Raw genomic sequence first — 24284 nt, 5'->3', positions numbered from 1 at the left:
AAACGTTTTGTCACGACACAATTTCGTGGATCACGACCGGCGCTAGGGTATGGGTATGGTCGTACCAAAAACCGTAGTAAGCCTCACGGAAAACCTTATATTCAATATAACCTGCAAGAAAACCTATGCTCGGGGCAACCGAGACTTCAGCCTAAGTCTAACAACTTATATCACAATTCTAATATAACTACTTAATAGCAATTCGAACTATGAAACCAGCGTCATATAATAAATAGTCCAATGTAACATACCAAAGTATAATAATATAAAAGTCGTACCACTACGACAAACCAAAGTACAATAATAGAGACAACTAGTTCTACTGCGGTCTAAGAAGTAAAACAATAACTAGTCTGAAAACATAAAAAGACCTCCGAGGAATCAAAAGATCGGAGATGACCAACGCTCTCAAAATCATAAACCTGGAAAGTTTGGAAAACAACGGGGTCAGATATACTGAGATGAGTTCATAATGCTATTTACATTTATTAAGTTCAAAATCCTTAAAACAAATCCTTTTATACTAATATATATACTTGATTATGGAAAACAGTATTGAAATGAAATCCCAAAGTATTTAACCCAAAGTAAATGAGAACAAATCCTCATCGATTCTCAAAGTAGGCCAGACATTGCTCAGCCAATCCCAAAGTACTTACCGGTGCACACAGTCTCGATACAAGCCTATCGAGTAGCTCGTTTCAATCCAGATCCATAATCCTTAAAACAGTTCACAAACATTTGATATACTAAAATAAGGTGCGGTACTTAATAAAGCGGTAAATAACACTACAAACTCACTGCTTTCTTGTCCACGTGAATCTTGGCAAACATCTAACCCTACGTAGACTCCGAAGCACGAGCAGTCGACGGGTCTAAAACATTATATAAGTCAAAATCCGAACAACCCCTAACTCTAAGAATACTAGACTCCACATAGGACTAGCATTTCACAACACAACCAAAGATTCAAACAAGGTAATCAAATACCACCAAGTATCCATATAACTAATTAAAAAATTAGGCAAGTTAAGCTTAGGTGAGTTCTTATCTTTTAAAACGAAACCAAAGTACTTATATACTTAGATAGTCTTTACAAAACAATAACAGTTCCCAAAGTAGTGTGTTAGCCTTACTGCAGTATAGCTCAACACAACATGTCAGGAGACCACGTCTAACCCGACCCATCCATAAACCAAGTTCAAAACCAAAGTCTTTAATCAAACCTAAAATGAAACCAAAGTCAATTTTAAATAAGAACTCACACCGTAACTTAATAATGCCATAAACAATTAAGCTTGCTAACACTTAGCAAGTAGCACCCCAAGTACATTTAATTATGTCATCTCAAATAGAATCAATAAGATTCAACACCTTTCAAGTATTAACTTGAAGCTAAAATAGTTCAATCGAAACCCTACATGACATATAACACCTTGTATGTTTTATATTACTCAATTTACATTAAACCACAACCTAAGATTAACTAGCATTCCTTTAACAAGTTTTAAACCATTTTAAAAATAGTTTCCAGCAAAGTTACTTATTCAAAATAGCGAATTTAACCTTTGTAAAACCTAAATTAATCTATGATTTAGCTTTGGTCAATTTATCTCAAATCACCCAAGGTAGGAGTTGTTATCTAACAACCCTTTTAATTATCAAAGAACAATTTCAGCTTTTAGTAATAAGTTCAAGACAGAATTCAGATTCAAAAATGTTAGCCAAACGATACACTATTTCATTTAAACGATCTCTCAAAGCCACCCAATGTATTGTTTATCACCTAATGCCCTATGATCCATTTCTTTGAAATTTCCAGATTTTAGTTTAATCATAAAAAAAGAATACTCCATCACAAATCCCATAATTTGATTAGTCTTTCAATCATAACGATTACACCCATTTATCCAAGAAACAAACACCAAACACAAACTAAAAATGACATAGCAAGATTATTTACAGATTTTATATCAACACAAAACAGAAAATATAATCAAATCACCCAAGGTATCGAAACAATTGAGTATATAGCAATCTCTACAAATCAAAACAAGAAAATTGAACCACATACCTCTTGATTAGGCTAATAGCAATAAAACTCAGAAATCAACCAACCCAAATCAGCCTACAATCACACACATATAGGCTATAGGATTTTAGAACTCCTAGAATTGATGAACTATAGATGAAATTACAAGGAATTGATTAGGAACACTTACCAAAATCAAAATTGAGATGAGATGATGGAGGAATGACCTAAGATAGAGCCTCAGCCGAATTAGGGTTTGTAGAGAAGTTAAAAGTGTTTAGAATCTGTTTTAGGTCGAGTTAAGGTGAGTTTAAATAGAAATCAGCGAACTGCACAGTGCACGCGTCGCGCCTGCTACACCTCCTTCGCGCCCGCGAAATGCTACTTCCTCCGATGAAAATTTGAGATTTTGAAATTGAAATCGAAAACGTTCCAAACTCTGAGATTACTTCTAATACATCTTAAAACACATTTTAAAAAGTTTGGAACCTTCGAAACGCGAATCGAAGTGGTTGGACCACTCAAACGAACCCAAGGTACCGTTTAGGCTTAACGGAACAAGTTAGAAAAATGCGGGATGTTACATTCTCCCCAACTTAAAAACAAAATCGTCCTCGATTTTACAACAACGAAACCAAACAACAAGTCACATAAACACACCAAAGTAGTGCACATAGTACAATGCCCAAAATATTAATCACCAAGTATCACATAAATACACACATAATCTAAAGTTCTAGCATAGCATAAAAAGCAACTAAAATTACCAACGTACCTCAAGGAAAGAGGAAAGGATAACAGATCCTCATGTCGGACTCCGTCTCCCAAGTGCATTCTTCTATAGAGTGATTCCGCCACAGAAGCTTGACCATCGGAATCTCCTTGTTTCGCAACCTACGCACCTGCGTATCGACAATCTCAATAAGCTGTTCTTCATAAGACAGCTCTTGGTCAACCTCAACACTCTGTGGTACAATCACTTGAGAAGGGTCAGAAATGCACTTCCGCAACATCGAGATATGAAACACTGGATGCACCAAAGACATGTCTAGCGGCAAAGCCAAACGATAAGCAATAGCCCCAACTCTCTCTGTAATCTCATACGGACCAACAAATCTAGGCACTAACTTTCCCTTAACACCAAAACGCATAACGCCCTTCATAGGCGAAACTCGAATAAATACATATTCGCCAACCTGAAACTCAAAGTCCTTCCGCTTAAGATCAGCATAACTTTTGTGCCGACTAAAGGCAGTCTCAAGCCTACACTTGATCAAAGGTACCTTATCAGAGGAAATCTGGATGATCTCAGCCCTAGAAAGTTTACGCTCGCCGACCTCTTCCCAACATATAGGAGATCGACACTTGCGCCTGTACAAAGCCTCATAAGCTGCCATCTCAATACTAGCGTGGTAACTATTGTTGTAGGAAAATCAATCTAAGGCAAATGAGTATCCCAGCTACCCTGAAAATCCAGAACACACATCCTGAGCATGTCCTCCAAAATCTGAATAGTCCTCTCAGACTGTCCGTCAGTTTGAGGATGAAATGCAGTACTGAAATCTAACCTCGAACCCAAGGATTCCTGCAATGCCTTCCAAAACCGAGAGGTGAAAATCGAACCTCTGTCCGGAACTATCGATACTGGTACACCATGAAGATTAACGATCCGATCGATGTACAATTCTGCCAACTTCGAAGCCTGATAAGTAACCTTGATCGGTAAGAAGTGAGCTGACTGGGTCAAACGGTCAACTATCACCCAAATCGAATCATACCCCTATCGGGTACGTGGTAAACCAACGACAAAATCCATAGTGATCCGCTCCCATTTCCACTCTGGAATAGGTAGTGGTTGCAGATATCCAAACGGTCTCTGATGTTCTAACTTTACCTGCTGGCAAGTCAAACACTTAGACACAAACTCTGCAACATCCTTTTTCATTCCGCTCCACCAGTACGTACCCTTGCGATCATGATACATCTTGGTAGAACCCGGATGAACACTGTAAGATGACTTGTGCGCTTCCTCCAGAATCTGGTCTCTCAAACCATCTGAATCCGGAACACACAGTCGAGAACCGAACCTGAGAACTCCATCCATAAGAACAAACTCAGAATTTCCATCCAGATGGATCTCATCCATAATCCGTTTTAATTGTGGATCCTCAGCTTGTGAAGCTTTGATCCTATCAATCAAAACCGGCTGCACCTGTAACTGTGCCAACAAACAACCTTTATGCGAAACCTGAAATCCGTTTCCCGAAGCTAACAAACTATGCCACTCACGGACCATGGGTCTCCGCCCAACCTCAGAAATATGGGCCAAACTGCCCGAAGACTTGTGACTCAACGCATCGACTACCACATTAGCCTTACCCGGATGGTACTGAATAGAACAATCGTAGTCTTTCAGTAACTCCAACCATCTTCTTTGCCTCAGATTCAACTCCCGCTGATCAAAAATGTACTTCAGACTCTTATGATCAGTAAAGATCTCGCAAGTAGCACCGTACAAATAGTGCCTCCAAATCTTAAGAGCAAAAACCACAGCTGCTAACTCAAATCATGAGTAGGATAATTCAACTCAAATCATGAGTAGGATAATTCACCTCATGAGTAGGATAATTCAAATCATAGCCAATCTCCTTACCATGTTGCATTAACACACAACCCAAACCGATACGAGAAGCATCACAATATACATTGAACCCCTCAATGCCAGATGGCAAAGCCAACACATGAGCTGTAGTCAAAATCTCTTTGAGCTTCTCAAAGCTCGCCTCACACTTGTCAGTCCACTCAAACTTAACACCCTTCTGTGTCAGTTTAGTCAACGATGCAGATATTCTGGAGAAATCTTGCACGAAGCGACGATAGTAGCCAGCCAACCCAAGAAAACTTCTGATGTCAGTAACTGACCTTGGCCTCTGCCAATCCATAACCTGCTCAATCTTCTTCGGATCAACCTTGATCCCATCCTTCGACATCACGTGTCATAAGATAGTAACTTGGTCCAGCCAGAATTCGCACTTTGAGAACTTAGCATACAGCTGATGCTCACGCAAAGTCTGCAGTATTGTCCTCAAGTGGAAAGCATGTTCCTCCTCACTCCGAGAGTAAATCAGTATGTCATCAATAAACAAAATAACGAACTGATCCAGAAAAGGCTTGAACACCCGATTCATCATATCCATAAACGTTGCTGGTGCATTCGTTAACCCAAAAGACATGACCAGAAACTCAAAATGCCCATAACGTGTTCTGAAAGCAGTCTTAGGCACATTGACATCTCGGATCCGAAGTTGATAATACCCGGATCTCAAGTCAATCTTTGTAAAACACTTAGCACCCTCTAACTGATCGAACAAATCATCAATACGAGGAAGAGGATACCTGTTCTTGATAGTAACTTTGTTCAGCTGTCTGTAGTCAATACACAGCCGAAAAGAACCATCCTTCTTCTTGACAAAAAACACAGGAGCAGAGCACCCCTCGGAGAAGTACTCAGTCTTATAAAACCATTATCCAGCATTTCTTGCAAGTGTTCCTTCAACTCTTTTAGCTCTGCAGGAGCCATCCGATACGGAGGTATCGAAATAGGAGCTATTCCAGGAACAACATCGATACAGAACTCAATATCACGGTCAGGTGGTAATCCAGGTAACTCTTCTGGAAACACATCAGTGAACTCATTCACTATCGAGACACTATGCACATTACCACTGACAGCATCTAAGTCACGAACCACCGCTAAAAAACCCTGGAAACCCTTGCCCATCATGCGCTTAGCCTTGTTAGCCGAAATAAGATTCTTTGGTGTCTCTACCTTCTCCCCATGGAAAGAAAAAGATACATCACCAGGAACCCCAAACACAACCGACTTCCCTCGACAGTCGATAGAAGCAAAATGGCGTGAAAGCCAATCCATCCCCAAGATAACATCAAAAGATAACACGTCAAGTACAATCAAATCATCCCTAAGATCTCTACCATGAATAACCACAGAACAAGACAGATAAACCACGTCCACCACAACACAGTCAGACAAAGGTGTAGATACAGATAAAGGCTCTAGCAACCTAGATTGTGTCACACTCAACTTAGCAGCAAAACTCGAAGAAACAAAAGAGTGAGTTGCACCCGCATCAAACAAAACCACTACATCTACAAAAGAAATTGGAATAGTACCTTGCACCACGGAGTTTGATGCACGAGCATCCTGAGGAGTCAAAGCAAACACTCTAGCCTGACCCTGGCCCTGCTGCGGTGCCTGATCAGAACTGAAACTACCCGAACCTCTACCACCGTTACCACGGCCACCAAAACCCTGTCCTCCTGAACCACGGCCCCGCTGGCCACCAAACGAAGCGGCGGGTTGAGAATACCCCGTCGAAGGAGTAAAAGCAGTCCTCTGCTGCTGAAAAGACGGCTGAGCAACACTAGCCGACGACACCTGCTGCCCAGATGTCGGACACTCTCTCGCAAAATGGCCCGGTTGGCCACAAGCATAGCAGCTACCCGGTGCTACCCTACAAATTCCAAAGTGCACGCGTCTGTAGTTCTGACAAAAAGGAACACTGGATGCTCCACTGCTACCCTGTCCAAAACTACGGCTACCACCTCTGTAACTAGAACTGTGGGAATACGGCTGATATCCCCTCTGTTCACCCCCTTTCTTACTCTTGTACTGGGAAGACTTGGACTGATAGCTACTGCTACCACTCTGCTGCCAACGACCCTGAACAACACCACCCGCCTTCTTGGTCTAAGTCATTTTACCAAAGTGTAGTAAATTTGCCTCCATCCGATGGGCACTATCCACTAGAACCGGAAATTCCTTGCTCGTCTCAGTCAGAAGACTGATAAAATCTGAGCCTAAACCTTTCACAGACCTGTCGTTCACCCTTTGCTGCTCAGTCTGCAGATCTGGGGCAAAACGACACAGCCTCACAAATTCGGTAGTGTACTCGTTCACCGACCTGTCTCCCCTTTTCAAAACCAGCAATCTGTCTCTATGACCTTCGGTCACTGAAAAAGGCAAGTAAAAGTTCTTGAATCGAGTCACAAAATCCTCCCAAGTAATTGTAGCCATTTCAGCACGAATGGCATTACGAAACCAATCACTCGCATAACCCTTCAAGGGCATTTCCACTAACATAACAGTTTGCCTCTCAGTAGCCTGCAATCTCTGAGCATTCCGCTCAACTTCCTCCAGAAAGTCTAGGGCATCACCGTCGCCCGAAAACTCAGTCGACTTTAGCCTTGCATAAGCCAACACCAAATCTTTGTCGGTGGTTCCGCCACCACCAACTGCAACACAACCAGCCTGTGGTACCTGCTGCTGTACAATCTGTTCCAGCATAGCATACTGGTTCTGCATGGCGATCTGTCCCACCTGCAGTTGCACTTGATTATTCTGGAGTGCTGTGATCCCAGCTAGAAACGTCGTGAAGTCAAATGGATCCATAGGAGCTTGTGGTACACCTGGTGCCTGAAAGCCTGCACCACCACGTCCCCTACCTCTGCCTCTACCACCCCGTCCTCTACCACCCCGTCCTCTGCCAGCTCGGCCTCTACCAGCCTGAACTCCGCCTGCACGTCCCCTGCCAACTTGAACCCCTGGTTCATGCTGGTCAACCTCAATTGACATAGCGTCATCAGCTTCAGCCTCAGCCTGAGTTGCAGCACGCCTACGAGAATTCATTCCTAAGAATGAAACAAATGATTTTCAAAACAAAGCCTTCAAGGCAACACCCAAAGTAAATTTAAATAGCTCAAAAATCAACAATTTAACTAAAGTAACAACAATAACATTCCAAAGTAAGCACAAACTTTGCAAAGTAAACATTAGTAACACATAAGACCGACTCAAACATCCCTAAAGGTGAAGGTAGAAAGTTTTCAAAAACAAATGATGATGTTTCAAAAGACAAGACTTGAATCCTATTTCCGCAGTAAATCCTATAACACAACAGTAACACTTAACATGCCATAAAGCGATAAACACATAACATGCAATAATTTGGCCTTAGTTCGAATCTAAAGCTCTGATACCACTTTGTCACGACCCAATTTCATGGATCGCGACCGGCGCTAAGGTATGGGTATGGTCGTACCGAAACCCGTAGCAAGCCTCGCGGAAAACCTTATATTCAATATAACCTGCAAGACAACCAATGCTCGGGGCAACCGAGACTTCGGCCTAAGTTTAACAACTTATATCGCAGTTCTAATATAACTACTTAATAGCAATTCGAACTATGAAACCAGCCTCATATAATAAATAGTCCAATGTAACATACCAAAGTATAATAATATAAAAGTCGTACCACTACGACAAACCAAAGTACAATAATAGAGACAACTAATTCTACTGCGGTCTAAGAAGTAAAACAGTAACTAGTCTGATAACATAAAAAGACCTCCGAGGAATCAAAAGATCGGAGATGACCAACGCTCTCAAAATCATAAACCTGGAAAGTTTGGAAAACAACGGGGTCAGATATACTGAGATGAGTTCATAATGCTATTTACATTTATTAAGTTCAAAATCCTTAAAACAAATCCTTTTATACTAATATATATACTTGATTATGGAAAACAGTATTGAAATGAAATCCCAAAGTATTTAACCCAAAGTAAATGAGAACAAATCCTCATCGATAACAGTTCCCAAAGTAGTGTGTTAGCCTTACTGCAGTATAGCTCAACACAACATGTCAGGAGACCACGTCTAACCCGACCCATCCATAAACCAAGTTCAAAACCAAAGTCTTTAATCAAACCTAAAATGAAACCAAAGTCAATTTTAAATAAGAACTCACACCGTAACTTAATAATGCCATAAACAATTAAGCTTGCTAACACTTAGCAAGTAGCACCCCAAGTACATTTAATTATGTCATCTCAAATAAAATCAATAAGATTCAACATCTTTCAAGTATTAACTTAAAGCTAAAATAGTTAAACCGAAACCCTACTTGACATACAACACCTTGTATGTTTTATATTACTCAATTTACATTAAACCACAACCTAAGATGAACTAGCATTCCTTTAACAAGTTTTAAACCATTTTAAAAATAGTTTCCAGCAAAGTTACTTATTCAAAATAGCGAATTTAACCTTTGTAAAACCTAAATTAATCTATGATTTAGCTTTGGTCAATTTATCTCAAATCACCCAAGGTAGGAGTTGTTATCTAACAACCCTTTTAATTATCAAAGAACAATTTCAGCTTTTAGTAATAAGTTCAAGACAGAATTCAGATTCAAAAATGTTAGCCAAACGATACACTATTTCATTTAAACGATCTCTCAAAGCCACCCAATGTATTGTTTATCACCTAATGCCCTATGATCCATTTCTTTGAAATTTCCAGATTTTAGTTTAATCATAAAAAAAGAATACTCCATCACAAATCCCATAATTTGATTAGTCTTTCAATCATAACGATTACACCCATTTATCCAAGAAACAAACACCAAACACAAACTAAAAATGACATAGCAAGATTATTTACAGATTTTATATCAACACAAAATAGAAAATATAATCAAATCAACCAAGGTATCAAAACAATTGAGTATATAGCAATCTCTACAAATCAAAACAAGGAAATTGAACCACATACCTCTTGATTAGGCTAATAACAATAAAACTCAGAAATCAACCAACCCAAATCAGCCTACAATCACACACATATAGGCTATAGGATTTTAGAACTCCTAGAATTGATAAAATATAGAAGAAATTACAAGAAATTGATTAGGAACACTTACCAAGAATCAAAATTGAGATGAGATGATGGAGGAATGACCTAACATAGAGCCTCAGCCGAATTAGGGTTTTTAGAGAAGTTAAAAGTGTTTTAAATCTATTTTAGGTCGAGTTAAGGTGAGTTTAAATAGAAATCAGCGAACTGCACAGTGCACGCGTCGCGCCCGCTACACCTCCTTTGCGCCCGCAAAACATGAATCGCGCCCGTGATTCATGCATGTTGCGCCCGCGAAATGCTATTGCCTCCGATGAAAATTTGAGATTTTGAAATTGAAATCGAAAACGTTCCAAACTCTGAGATTACTTCTAATACATCTTAAAACAAATTTTAAAAGGTTTGGAACCTTCGAAACGCGAATCTACGTGGTCGGACCACTCAAACGAACCCAATGTACCGTTTAGGCTTAACAGAACAACTTAGAAAAATGCGGGATGTTACACGTTTGGCTTAAATTGCTAAAAAAGAGAAACGTTTGGATTTGTTGCGTAACGTTTTAAGCATTTGGATTTGTTTTGTTACGTTTGTAAATGTTTGGCTTCAATCGCTAAAAAAGGGGAAACGTTTACAAACGTTTGGATTTGTTTTGTAACGTTTGGTTTCAATCGCTAAAAAGATGAAACATTTGGATTAAATTGCAAAAAAGGTGAAATATTTGGATTTGTTTCGTATCATTTTAAAACTTTTGGCTTCAATCTCTAAAAAGGGGAAACGTTTAGATTTGTTTTGTAACATTTGTAAACGTTTGGCTTAAATAACTACAAAGGTGAAACGTTTGGATTTGTTTTGAAACGTTTGTAGACGTTTGGCTTAAATCGCTAAAAAGGTGAAGCGTTTGGTTTTGTTTCGTAACGTTTGTAAACGTTTGGCTTCAATCGCTAAAAAGATAAAACGTTTGAATTTGTTTCGTAACGTTTGTAAACGTTTGGCTTAAATCGCTAAAAAAAGGAAACATTTGGATTTGTTTTGTAACGTTTGTAAGCGTTTGGTTTAAATTTCTAAAAAGGTGAAACGTTTGGATTTGTTTCGTAACGTTTGTTAACGTTTGGCTTAAATTTCTAAAAAGGTGAAACGTTTGGATTTTTTTGTAACGTTTGTAAACTTTTGGCTTAAATCGCTAAAAAGGTGAAACGTTTGGATTTGTTTCATAGCATTTGTAAACGTTTAACTTCAATCGCTTAGAAGGGGAAACGTTTGGTTTTGTTTCGTAATGATTGTAAACGTTTTGCTTAAATTGCTAAAAAGGTGAAACATTTGGATGTGTTTTGTAACGTTTGTAGACGTTTGTATTAAATCGCTAAAAATTGGAAATGTTTGGTTTTGTTTCGTAACGTTACTAAACGTTTGTCTTAAATCGCTAAAAAAGTGAAACGTTTGGATTTGCTTTGTAACGTTTGTAAACATTTGGCTTAAACTGCTAAAAAGGTGAAATATTTGGATCTGTTTTGTAAAGTTTGTAAATGTTAGGCTTAAATCGCTTAAAAAGTGAAACGTTTGGATTTATTTCGTAACGTTTTAAACATTTGGATTTCTTTTGTAACGTTTGTAAATGTTTGGCTTCAATCGCTAAAAAAGGTGAAACGTTTACAAACGTTTGGATTTGCTTTGTAACGTTTGTAAACATTTAGCTTTAATCGCTAAAATGGTGAAACGTTTGGATTAAATTGATAAAGAGGTGAAATGTTTGGATTTGTTTCGTAACGTTTTAAAACGTTTGGCTTCAATCGCTAAAAAGGGGAAACGTTTGGATTTGTTTTGTAACGTTTTGCTTAAATCCCCAAAAAGGTGAAATGTTTGCATCAAATTGCTAAAAAGATGAAACGTTCGGATTTGTTTCGTAACATTTGGCTTAAGTTGCTAAAAAGGTGAAACATTTGGATTTTTTTTTGTAACGTTTGTAAACGTTTGGCTTAAATCGCTAAAAAGGGGAAACGTTTGGATTTGTTTCCTAACATTTGTTAAGGTTTTGCTTAAATTGCCAAAAAGCTGAAACGTTTGGATTCGTTTTGTAGCGTTTGTAAACGCTTGGCTTATATCGCTAAAGAGGTGAAACGTTTGGATTTGTTTCGAAACGTTATAAACATTTGCATTTTTTTGTAACATTTGTAAACGTTTGGCTTAAATCGCTAAAAAGGTTAAACGTTTGGTTTTTTTTCGTAACATTTGTAAACGTTTGGATTTGTTGTGTAACGTTTGTAAACGTTTGGCTTAAATCGCTAAAAAGGTGAAACGTTTCGTTTTATTTTGCAACATTCGTAAACGTTTGGCTTCAATCGCTAAAAAGGTGAAGCATTTGTATTTGTTTTGTAACGTTTTGTTTCACCTTTTTAGCAATTTAAGCCAAACATTAACAAACGTTTGCTTTTGTTTCGTACTGTTTGTAAACGTTTGGTTTTATTTTGTAACGTTTGTAAACGTTTGGCAAAAATCAAACGTTTGGTTTTGTTTCGTAACGTTTGTAAACATTTGGCTTAAATTGCTAAAAAGGAGAAACGTTTGGATTTGTTTCGTAACGTTTGTAAATGTTTGCTTATATTGCTAAAATCGTAAAATGTTTCAATTTGTTTCGTAGCATACTAAACGTTTGGTTTTGTTTTCTAAAAGAGTGAAATGTTTAGATTTGTTTCGTAAATGTGAAACGTTTGGATTTGTTTTGTAACGTTTGTAAACATTTGGCTTAAATCGCTAAAAAGGTGAAACGTTTGGTTTTGCTTTGTAACATTTGGCTTCAATCGCTAAAATGGTGAATCGTTTTAATTTGCTTCGTAACTTTTGTAAACGTTTGGCTTAAATGGCTAAAAAGGTGAAACATTTCGATTTGTTTCGTAAAGTTTGTTAATGTTTTTCTTAACTTGCTAAAAAAATAAAAAACGTTTGAATTTGTTTTGTAACGTTTGTAAACCTTTGGCTTATACTGCTAAAAAGGGGTAACATTTGGATTTGTTCTGTAAAGTTCATAAATATTTAGCTTAAATCGCTAAAAAAGTGAAACGTTTGGATTTTTTCGTAACGTTTTAAAAGATTGGATTTATTTTGTAACGTTTGTAAACGTTTGGCTTTAATCACTAAAAAGATGAAACGTTTGGAGTAAATTGCTTAAAAGGTGAAATGTTTGGATTCGTTTCGTAACGTTTGTAAACGTTTGGCTTCAATCACTAAAAAGGGGAAACGTTTGGATTTGTTTTGTAACGTTTGTAAACGTTTGGCCTAAATTGCCAAAAAGGGGAAACGTTTGGATTAAATTGCTAAAAAGATGAAACTTTCGGATTTGTTTCATAACATTTGGCTTAAATCGCTAAAAAAGTTGAAACATTTGCATTTGTTTTGTAACGTTTGTAAACGTTTGGATTAAATCGCTAAAAAGGTGAAACGTTTGGATTTGTTTCGTAACCTTTAACATTTTGCTTAAATTGCTAAAATGGTGAAACTTTTGGATTTGTTTTGTAATGTTTGTAAACGTTTGCCTTAAATTGCTAAAAAAGTGAAACGTTAAGATTTGTTTCATAATGTTTTAAACGTTTGGTTTTGTTTCGTAACGTTTGTAAATGTTTGGCTTAAATCGCTAAAAAGGTGAAACGTTTGGATTTGTTTCGTAACGTTTTAAACGTTTGGATTTTTTTTGTAACGTTTGTAAATGTTTGGCTTAAATTGCTAAAAAGGTGAAATGTATGGTTTTGTTTCATAACATTTGTAAACGTTAGGATTTGTTTTGTAACGTTTGGCTTAAATCGCTAAAAAGGTGAAACGTTTGGCTTTATTTTGTAACGTTTGTAAACGTTTGGCTTCAATCGCTGAAAAGGTGAAACGTTTGGATTTGTTTTGTAACGTTTTGTTTCACCTTTTTAGCAATTTAAGCCAAACATTAACAAACGCTTAGATTTGCTTCGTAACGTTTGTAAACGTTTGGTTTTGTTTTGTAACGTTTGTAAACATTTGGCATAAATCGCTAAATGGTGAAACATTTGGTTTTGTTTCGTAACGTTTGTAAACGTTTGGCTTAAATTGCTAAAAAGGTGAAACGTTTAGATTTGGTTCGTCACGTTTGTAAATGTTTTGCTTATATTGCTCAAAACGTGAAATGTTTCAATTTGTTTTATAACATTTTAAACGTTTGGTTTTGTTTGCTAAAAAAGTGAAACGTTTAGATTTGTTTCGTAACGTTTTAAATGTTTTGTTTTGTTTTGTAACTTTTGTAAACATTTTGCTTCAATCGCTAAAAAAGTGAAATGTTTGGATTTGTTTTGTAAAGTTTGTAAACGTTTGGCTTAAACTACTAAAAAGGTGAAATGTTTGAATTTGTTATGTAACGTTTGTAAACGTTTGGCTTAAATCGCTAAATAGGTGAAACATTTGGATTTGTTTATTAACGTTTTAAACGTTTGGATTTGTTTTGTAATGTTTGTAAACGTTTGGCTTCAATCGATAAAAAATGTGAAACGTTTACGAACGTTTGGATGTGTTTTGTAACGTTTGTAAACGTTTAGCTTCAATCACTAAAAAGGCAAAACGTTTGGATTAAATTTATAAAAAGGTGAAATGTTTGGATTTGTTTCGTAACGTTTTAAAACTTTTGGCTTCAATCTCTAAAAAGGGGAAACTATTAGATTTGTTTTGTAATGTTTGTAAACGTTTGGCTTAAATCACTAAAAAGGTTAAACGTTTAGATTTGTTTTGTAAAGTTTGTCAACGTTTGACTTAAATCGCTAAAAAGACGAAAAGTTTGGTTTTGTTTCATAACGTTTGTAAATGTTTGGCTTCAATCACTAAAAAGGGGAAACGTTTGAATTTGTTTCGTAACATTTGTAAACGTTTGGCTTAAATTGCTAAAAAGGTGAAACGTTTGTATTTGTTTTGTAACGTTTGTAAACGTTTGGTTTAAATTGCTAAAACAGTGAAACGTCTGCATTTGTTTCGTAACGTTTGTTAACGTTTGGCTTAAATTGCTAAAAAGGTGAAACGTTTGGATTTGTTTCCTAACGTTTGTAAACATTTGGCTTAAATCGCTAAAAAGGTGAAACGTTTGGATTTTCTTTGTAACGTTTGTAAACATTTGGCTTCAATTGCTTTAAAGGGGAAACGTTTGATTTTGTTTCGTAACGTTTGTAAATGTTTGGGTTAAATCGCTTAGAAGGTGAAACGTTTGGTTTTGTTTTGTAACGTTTGTAGCGTTTGTCTTAAATCGCTAAGAAATTGATACATTTGGTTTTGTTTCGTAACGTTTGTAGACATTTGTATTAAATCGCAAAACATGTCATGCGTTTGGTTTTATTTCGTAACGTTTGTAAACGTTTGACTTAAATCGCTAAAAAAGTGAAACATTTGGATTTGTTTTGTAACGTTTGTAAACGTTTGGCTTAAACTGTTAAAAATGTGAAACGTTTGGATTTGTTTTGTAAAGTTTGTAAATGTTTGGCTTAAATCGCTAAAAAAGTGAAACGTTTGTATTTGTTTCGTAACCTTTTAAACATTTGGATTTGTTTTGTAACGTTTGTAAATGTTTAGCTTCAATCACTAAAAAAGGCAAAACGTTTACTAACGTTTGGATTTGTTTTGTAATTTTTCTAAATATTTAGCTTTAATCGCTAAAAAGGTGAAACGTTTGGATGAAATTGCTAAAATGGTGAAATGTTTGGATTTGTTTCGTAACATTTTAAAACATTTGTCTGCAATAGCTAAAAAGGGGAAACGTTTGGATTTGTTTAGTAACGTTTGTAAACGTTTGGCTTATGTCACGACCCATTTTCATGAATCGCGACCGGCGCTAGGGTATGGGTAATGTAGTACCAAAACCCGTAGCTAGCCTTTCATATAACATACAATTTAATTAAACCTGCAGAAAACCAATGCTCGGGGGCAACCGAGACTTCAGCCTAAATCTAGCAGTTATAATATTTAACAGTTAATATAACATGCTTATTCAATTCCGAGTCTAAAATAAATTTATCATAAACCAATGTAAATAATATAACATGCCAAAGTAATATAACCAGTCGAACCAATCCGGCAAAATATATAATAATAATAATAAAGACGTCTAGTTACTACTGCGGTCTAAGAATAAAACAGTTTTACAGTTTATTAAAAAATAAATGGAACCTCCGAAGAAAAGTAAAAGCGGAGATCACCAAGCTCTCTCAGATCATAACCCTGGGAAAATTGGGAAAACAACGGGGTCAGATATACTGAGATGAGTTTATACCACTATCTACATTTACTAAGTGGAAAACCTTTAAAACCGTTTAAAACATTTAATAACGATATTACGAATAATAGTTGGAACCCTAATCCACAATTCTAAATAATAAACATAGTCCAATAGGTCTGGTCCCGAGAGCTGAGCTACACCGAGTTACCACTGACCACACTTATACCAGAGTCCCGAGAGCTATGCTCACACCGAGTTACTCTACTTGGTCCTGAGAGCTATACTCACACCGAGTTACCACATTACCATAAATACCTTACCCAAATCAATACCGGTGCGCACGCAGTCCTAATGATGCCCATTAGGTAGCATGTTCCAACTAAGAGCCATAATATAAAAACAGTTCGAAATATACGTACAGTATATATATTTAATATTAAAATAACAATTTACTTAATAAAGCGGTAAATAGTAAGTACAAACTCACTGCTTGCTAATCCACGTGAATATCGGCAAGCAACTAATCCTGGTTCACGTCGGGAGCACGAACAATAGACGGGTCTAGACAAATAAAATAACTATTAAAAACAGACCCTAACTCTAGAGAGTACTAGACACCACATAGAATCAGCACAGATAACACGTCGGAATAGAACAAACCAAATTAACACAAAAATACCCAATAGGTAATAAATCCCAATTAATACAAGTCTATTGAGTTCTCGCTTAAAATCCAATTTATAAATATTATTTAATAATCTTTAAATAATAATTAATTTTCCAAATAGTGGGTTAGCCGAGTTATCATTAACTACCAAGTTAACCTCACTTGTCGAGTGACCCAAGTCTAACACGACTCAAAACGTTTATCAATATAAACCCGAGTTTATATTTATAAAATAATTCAATAAAATAATAATCCATTTTAAAAGCGGAACTCAAATAACTTCAATTTTAAGTAACCCGGGTTACAACCAAAACTCAACCATTTTAAATTTATAATGGTTTAGCGACTAATTTATACTTTAGCCAATTTGATTTCAAAATCAAATTAATTACTTTTGTTTACTAATAATAATAATAATAATAAATAAATAAATAAAAACGTTGAAACGTTTAAATCTTAAAATGTTAATTGATATGTCTAGTTCATAAATTCCGAAATTTATATATTACCCGAGTAATTATAAATTATTGAATAAAAATATTATTATCGTTTCCGATCATAATAATCAATTAACTAAATAATAAATAAAAATTGACATTATTTTAAATGTAAAATAATGTTGATAACTTATAAGTCGAAACGAAATTCGAAAGTTATATTCGAAATTAAAATCAATAAACAAATATTATTGATTAGAATTTAACTTTAGAAATCAATTTATCAAAATCATTAATAATGAATGATCAAAATGGCATTTTTGCCAATCAATCATAATTTAAAAATTTGTCCCCGCCAACTAACCCCAACACAAGCAGATTATGAAATCCATAATTCATAATTAAACAAATGAAAACCAAAATATTAATATGTTTAAACTCAAAATATTTGCTTCTGCTTCCCATAATAACAAAAACCCAAACCATAAGAAATCAAGGCAAAGAATTAACCCAGCTAAGAATAGCAACTCAACAACTTGCAGAATAAAAAAAAAGACCTAAGCTACAAATCAAACAACGATATTTGGACAAGCATATTCCTGAATAATATTTCATTGTAATGCTTAAAGCTAGACAACATGTTTCAGATGCAAGATGGCAAGTCATGATATTACAGTGATGTGATTTGAGTAATCAAGAATTCAAAATTAATTGAGGAACTTAGGATATAGCTACGTCAAACAAATGAAGGTGAGTCGACGACAATAATAATTCAGGACAATTAAGGCAACGCAATTCAATTACAACTAATAATAACCCATGAGATTTTGACCTAAGAGCAACAAAATAGCATAAACAGAGGAACCAAAGCATTCAGCAGAAACACATTGAAGAACACAGTAACCATCTCTCTAAAAACGATAAAACGACGGCGATAATAACAGAGAGATTTGTACGTACCGTTTTGAGACAACGAAGCTCACTAACTCCGGAGACAATATGAATAAGATGGAACGTGAAATAAGGGTCCTTCACAAGCTAAATAATGAACGAACCCAATTACGAACGGCGAGACAATATCGAATAATAAACCAGGAAAAGGATGCTAAAGACTTACCGGAACTACGAGCGATAGGAAGGATGAGAAGTTATGATATCTGAGAATTAGAATGAGAGGGAGTCGGCTAGGGTTTATGTTTAATTTAGGGTTTTCACAAAAAGAACGTAAGAAACAGAATCCCTTAAATAGCATGTCTATTTAAAGACCTGCTAGCTAATTATCGAGTGCATGGATGTGCACTTCAACACCAGGTGATGGAAAGTCTTTAATACAAGACTTGGGCCCAAGAAGGGCTCCATTGAGTAATGGCCCACTAAATCAACCCAAACCCTCCAATGAACCATAAATCTAACCGTAAACGCAAAGGAAAAAGACGGAAAAATACACGGGATATTACATTCTCCCCAACTAATTAAAATTCGTCCTAGAATTTAACACGATAAGTAATTTACATCAGAACAACACGTAACACAAGCAAAAATTATACAATCACAGAAAATCAAGATATCGTACCTCACGGAAAAAGAAAAGGATAGCGATTCTGCATATCCGACTCTGTCTCCCAAGTACATTCTTCAACAGAATGATTGCGCCAGAGGACTTTGACCATCGAAATCTCCTTGTTCCGCAACTTACGCACCTGCGTGTCAACAATCTCAACTGGCTGTTCCTCATAGGACAACTCCTGGTCAATCTCAACACTCTGAGGCACAATCACGTGTGAAGGATCAGAAATGCACTTTCTCAGCATAGAAACATGAAACACAGGATGTACTAACGACATGTCTGGCGGTAGAACCAGACGATAAGCCACAGCTCCAATCCTCTCTGAAATCTCATAAGGATCAACATATCTCGGCGCCAACTTTCCCTTTGTAAACATTTGACTTCAATTGCTAAAAAGGCGAAACGCTTGGATTTGTTTCGTAACGTTTGTAAACGTTTGGCTTAAATCGATAAAAAGGCGAAACGTTTGGATTTGTTTCGTAACGTTTGTAAACGTTAGGCTTAAATCGCTAAAATGGGGAAACATTTGGATTTATTTCATAACATTTGTAAGCGTTTGGCTTAAATTGCTAAAAATGTGAAACGTTTGGATTTTATTTGTAACGTTTGTAAAGGTTTGGCTTAAATCGCTAAAAAGGGGAAACGTTTGGTTATGTTTCGTAGTTTGGCTTAAATCGCTAAAAAGGGAAAACGTTTGGATTTATTTCCAAACGTTTTAAACATTTGGCTTAAATCGCTAAAATGGGGAAACGATTTGATTTGTTTCGTAACGTTTGGCTTAAATTGCTAAAAATGTGAAACGTTTGGATTAGTTTCGTAACGTTTGTAAACGTTTGTCTTAAATCAATAAAAAGGTGAAACGTTTGGATTCTTTTCGTAACGTTTGTAAACGTTTGATATAAATCGATAAAAAGGCGAAACATTTGGATTTATTTCGTAATATTTGTAAACGTTTGGCATAAATCGCTAAAATGGGGAAACGTTTGGATTTGTTTCATAAAGTTTGTAAACGTTTGGCTTAAATTGGTAAAAAGAGGAAACGTTTGGATTTGTTTTGTAATGTTTTTAAACGTTTGGCTCAATTGCTAAAAAGGTGAAACGCTTGGATTTGTTTCGTAACGTTTGTACACTTTTGGCTTAAATCGATAAAAAGGTGAAACGATTGGATTTGTTTCGTAATGTTTGTAAACGTTTGACTTAAATTTCTAAAAATGTGAAACGTTTGTTTTTGTTCTGTAATGTTTGTAAATGTTTGGATTTGTTTCATAGCGTTTTAAACATTTGGCTTAAATCGCTAAAAAGTAGAAACGTTTGGTTTTGTTTCGTAATGTTTCTAAACGTTTGGCTTAAATGGCTAAAAAGGCGAAAAGTTTGGATTTATTTCGTAACGTTTGTAAACGTTTGGCTTAAATTGCTAAAAAGATGAAACGCTTGGATTTGTTTCGTAACGTTTGTACCTGTTTAGCTTAAATCCCTAAAAAGGTGAAACGCTTGGATTTGTTTAGTAACGTTTGTGAACGTTTTGCTTAATTTGCTGAAAAGGTGAAACGTTTGGTTTTGCTCCATAACGCTTGTAAACGTTTGTCTTAAATCGCTAAAAATGTGAAACGTTTGGATTTATTTCGTAACATTTTAAATGTTTGGTTTTGTTTCGTAACGTTTGTAAATGTTTGGCTTAAATCGCTAAAAGGGCAAAACGTTTGTATTTGTTTCGTAACGTTTGTAATTGTTTGGCTACAATCTCTGAAAAGGAGAAACATTTTGATTTGTTTCGTACCGTTTGTACACGTTTGGCTTAAATCGATAAAAAGGTGAAACGTTTGGATTTATTTCGTAACGTTTGTAAACGTTGGCTTAAATTTCTAAAAAGGTGAAACATTTAGTTTTTTTTTTCGTAATGTTTGTAAGGGTTTGGCTAAAATCGCTAAGAAGGTGAAACGTTTGGATTTGTATCGTAACGTTTGTGAATGTTTGGATTTGTTTCGTAACGTTTGTAAACGTTTGGCTTAAATCGCTAAAGAGGTGAAACTTTTGGATTTGTTTCGTAACGTTTGTAAAGGTTTGGCTTAAATTGCTAAAAAGGTGAAACGCTTGGATTTGTTTTGTTACTATTATAAATATTTGGCTTAAATTGCTAAAAAGGTGAAACGCTCTAATTTGTTTCGTAACATTATAAACGTTTGATTTTGTTTCGTAACGTTTGTAAACATTTGAGTTAAATCGCTAAAAAGGTGAAACGTTTAGTTTTGTTTCGTAACGTTTGTAAATGTTTGGTTTACATCGCTAAGAGGGTGAAACGTTTGGATGTGTATCGTAACGTTTGTGAACGTTTGGATTTGTTTCGTAAAGTTTGAAAACGTTTGGCTTAAATCGCTAAAAAGGTATAACTTTTGGATTTGTTTCGTAACGTTTGTAAACGTTTGGCTTAAATTGCTGAAATGGGGAAATGTTTTGATTTGTTTGTAACGTTTGTAACTTTTGGATTTGTTTGATAACTATTGTAAACGTTTGGTTTTATTTCATAACGTTTATAAACGTTTGGCTTAAATCGCTAAAATGGGGAAACGTTTGGATTTGTTTCGTAACGTTTGTAATCATTTCGATTCAATCGCTAAAAAGGTGAAACGTTTGGATTTGTTTCGTAATGTTTGTAAACGTTTGACTTAAATTGCTAAAAATGTGAAACGTTTGTTTTTGTTCTGTAATGTTTGTAAATGTTTGGATTTGTTTCGTAACGTTTTAAACATTTGGCTTAAATCGCCAAAAAGTAGAAACGTTTGGTTTTGTTTCGTAATGTTTGTAAACGTTTGGCTTAAATGGCTAAAAAGGCGAAAAGTTTGGATTAATTTCGTAACGTTTGTAAACGTTTGGCTTAAATTGCTAAAAAGGTGAAACGCTTGGATTTGTTTCGTAACGTTTGTACATGTTTAACTTAAATCGCTAAAAAGGTGAAACGCTTGGATTTGTTTAGTAACGTTTGTAAACGTTTTGCTTAATTTGCTGAAAGGTGAAACGTTTGGTTTTGCTCCATAACGCTTGTAAACGTTTGTCTTAAATCGCTAAAAAGGTGAAACGTTTGGATTTGTTTCGTAATGTTTGTAAATGTTTGACTTAAATTGCTAAAAATGTGAAACATTTGTTTTTGTTCTGTAATGTTTGTAAATGTTTGGATTTGTTTCGTAACGTTTTAAACATTTGGCTTAAATCGCTGAAAAGTAGACACGTTTGGTTTTGTTTCGTAATGTTTCTAAACGTTTGGCTTAAATCGATAAGAAGGTGAAACGTTTGGATTTATTTCGTAACGTTTGTAAACGTTTGGCTTAAATTGCTAAAGAGGTGAAACGCTTGGATTTGTTTCGTAACGTTTGTACATGTTTAGCTTAAATCGCTAAAAAGGTGAAACACTTGGATTTGTTTAGTAACGTTTGTAAACGTTTTGCTTAATTTGCTGAAAAGGTGAAACGTTTGTTTTTGCTCCATAACGCTTGTAAACGTTTGTCTTAAATCGCTAAAAATGTGAAACGTTTTGATTTATTTCGTAACATTTAAAATGTTTGGTTTTGTTTCGTAACGTTTGTAAATGTTTGGCTTAAATCACTAAAAAGGCAAAACGTTTGTATTTGTTTCGTAACGTTTGTAAACGTTTGGCTTAAATCTCTAAAAAGGAGAAACATTTGGATTTGTTTCGTACCGTTTGTAAACGTTTGGCTTAAATCGATAAAAAGGTGAAACGTTTGGATTTGTTTCGTAACGTTTGTAAACGTTTGGCTAAAATTTCTAAAAAAGGTGAAACATTTAGTTTTTTTTTGTAACGTTTGTAAGCGTTTGGCTTAAATCGCTAAGAAGGTGAAACGTTTGGATTTGTATCGTAACGTTTGTGAATGTTTGGATTTGTTTTGTAACGTTCGTAAACGTTTGGCTTAAATCGCTAAAAAGGTGAATTTTTGGATTTGTTTCGTAACATTTGTCTTAAATTGCTAAAAAGGTGAAACGCTTGGATTTGTTTTGTTACTATTATAAATATTTGGCTTAAATTGCTAAAAAGGTGAAACGCTATGATTTGTTTCGTAACATTATAAACGTTTGATTTTGTTTCGTAACGTTTGTAAACGTTTGAGTTAAATCGCTAAAAAGGTGAAACGTTTAGTTTTGTTTCGTAACGTTTGTAAATGTTTGGTTTAAATCGCTAAAAGGGTGAAACGTTTGGATGTGTATCGTAACATTTGTGAACGTTTGGATTTGTTTTGTAACGTTTGAAAACGTTTGGCTTAAATCGCTAAAAAGGTGTCACGACCCATTTTCATGAATCGCGACCGGCGCTAGGGTATGGGTATGGTTGTACCAAAACCCGTAGCTAGCCTTGCGGATAAACAACAATTAGATAAACCTGCAAGAAAACCAATGCTCGGGGGCAACCGAGACTTCAGCCTATTTCTAGCAGTTCATAAAATACAACATTTATATAAAAATGCTCAATCAATTTCGAGTCTCCAATGTAACATGAATATTAAATAACCCAAGTTATAATATTAAAGACAAACAATTAAATCAGTAGAATAATTCTGATAACAAGTATTAGACAATAGGACATCTAATTACTACTGCGGTCTAAGAATGAAATCAGTTTAATAAACTTTATAAAATAGAGTAAAACCTCCGAGAAAATAAAGAATCGGAGAGTAGCTGACTCGCTCATATCACAACCCTGGAAAAATTGGGAAAACAACAGGGTCATATATACTGAGATGAGTTCATACCACTATTTACATTTATCAAGTGGAAAACCTTTAAAACCGTTTAAAACATTTAATAACAACATTACTTATAGTAGTTGGAACCCTAATCCACAATGCTAAATATAACTATAATCCATATAGGTCTGGTCCCGAGAGCTGAGCTACACCGAGTTACCACCGACCACTCTCTATCAATAACCAGAGTCCCGAGAGCTGAGCTACACCGAGTTACTCTACTGGTCCCGAGAGCTATGCTCACACCGAGTTACCATCACATATCACATACCTTGTCTTGATCAAAACCGGTGCGCACGCAGTCCTAATGATGCCCATTAGGTAGCATGTTCCAACTAAGAGCCATAATACAAAAACAGTTCGAAATATACATACAATATATATTTAATATTAAAATAACATTTTACTTAATAAAGTGGTAAATAGTAAGTACAAACTCACTGCTTGCTAATCCACGTGACAACCTCGCAAACAATCGAATCATGGTTCGTCTCCGAAGTACGAATGGTCGACGGGTCTAAACAAGGTATAAATAATAATTAAAAACATACCCTAACTCTAAAGAGTACTAGACACCACATAGGACTAGCACAAACGACAAGTCAAGGTAAAGCCCATCAAAATAAACACAATACTCAATAAAATAACAAGCCAACAACAAGTCAAGTTAAATTAAGTTCCCGACCTATAAAACATAAACCGGAGTGGGCAAAAACCCAAATCAACTTTATTTCAAATAAGTGATTCCAAAGTAGTGAGTCAACTGAGTCATCACTATGCTCAATTTCTTCCTACATGTCTGGCGACCAAAGTCTAACCCACCCAAAACCAATGTATAAACCAAATTTAAAAATCCGGAATATCTTTACAATAATATTAACTTGAAACAAAGGAACTCAACACTT

The sequence above is a fragment of the Mercurialis annua genome, linkage group LG6, assembly GCF_937616625.2.
Source record: "Mercurialis annua linkage group LG6, ddMerAnnu1.2, whole genome shotgun sequence".
In the NCBI taxonomy this organism is placed as follows: Eukaryota; Viridiplantae; Streptophyta; class Magnoliopsida; order Malpighiales; family Euphorbiaceae; genus Mercurialis; species Mercurialis annua.
This window is presented reverse-complemented; position numbering follows the sequence as displayed.